The following is a 206-nucleotide window of genomic DNA, read 5'->3' as shown; positions in this document are numbered from 1 at the left end:
TCAGGCACTGCTGGGATTTGAACCCAGAATCTCCTGTTTTCAAGACAGGCGTTCTAACCGGCTAAGCCACAGCACCTGTTTTGCTCTTTTCCTTTATTCTATTTTTCAATCAAAATGCTGCAGGCACTATCGAAAGGTTTCCAACTAAGCCACAGCACCTCTGGGTAGAAGAACAGACCAGTGACAAATTAGTCAAAAACTGAGTG

General features: G+C 44.2%; 1 non-coding gene across 1 annotated transcript; it reads right to left on the bottom strand.

Annotated features, from left to right (window-relative positions):
- Positions 1–2: 2 nt before the first annotated feature.
- trnas-uga lies at positions 3–76 on the bottom strand. The gene has a single exon. It is a non-coding gene; the product is annotated as a tRNA-Ser (tRNA).
- Positions 77–206: the final 130 nt, after the last annotated feature.

Source organism: Seriola dumerili, unplaced genomic scaffold, assembly GCF_002260705.1.
Source record: "Seriola dumerili isolate Sdu_G_001 unplaced genomic scaffold, Sdu_1.0 BDQW01028303.1, whole genome shotgun sequence".
NCBI classification, from domain to species: Eukaryota; Metazoa; Chordata; class Actinopteri; order Carangiformes; family Carangidae; genus Seriola; species Seriola dumerili.
Note: the sequence above shows the minus strand (reverse complement) of the source record. Positions and strands in the feature narration are given on the sequence as shown.